The following is an 898-nucleotide window of genomic DNA, read 5'->3' as shown; positions in this document are numbered from 1 at the left end:
ATGCAGATGGAAGCACTAGTGGAATTGAGATTTAACAGAAGGAAAGACAAATTTGAAGCTTCTGTTGACGTTGATTGATCGAATGGACATTAAGCTCACTGCCATGGAATGAATGGGTCTGTGAGGGGTTTTGAGTTGAGGTAGTGATTCAGAGGAATGGTCCTAGTAGTGTTGTGAGATGATTGTGCTGTGAATGGGTTTGAGTTTGAGTTATGGGTTGCATAGAAGAATTTAGGGCTCAATATAGAAATTGAATGTGTTTGTGTCAGATTGAATCATTGCAGTGACACGATAAGTTTATTGGAAAGTATAGATGAATGTTAGGAATTTGCAGGGAAAATGGTTGAAATTTGCCTGAGAAAAGCGCAGAAAACAGCTAAAACTCGATCTAATCTTTGTTATGTTGAGTCAACTCGGTACCGGCGATGGCATATTCTGGTTATCGCGATGACCGATCCAACCAACCAACTCAGACCGACAATGACTTACAGTGTTCAGACGATTTGAATCGATCCTAGTTAAACAATTTAGGGGCTTAAATGTCTTTTACTTGGGCTGATTTAATGCCACATAACACTAACAGCACTGAACCGTTTTCTCAGAAAAACAGGATAGAAAAGGTCAAATGTGTGGCATTTTATAAATATTGAAAAAAACGGTGGCACTTTATTGAACATGAAATCAAAAGTGTGGCACTTTATTAAAATTCTCTTACTCTATTAGTGTACTAGAATATTATTTTTTTGAGAAGAGAAAACAATCATGATTGACACATCTCATCAAAAGAAAAATTCTTTATCAATCGAAGTAATGGATTAATCAAATTAGAGAAAAAGAAAATAGAATGCAAATAAAGAAGTTTAATTTGAACAACAACAACAAAAAAAAAAAAAAAAAA

Source organism: Papaver somniferum, chromosome 7 (genome assembly GCF_003573695.1).
Source record: "Papaver somniferum cultivar HN1 chromosome 7, ASM357369v1, whole genome shotgun sequence".
Taxonomy (NCBI): domain Eukaryota; kingdom Viridiplantae; phylum Streptophyta; class Magnoliopsida; order Ranunculales; family Papaveraceae; genus Papaver; species Papaver somniferum.
This window is presented reverse-complemented; position numbering follows the sequence as displayed.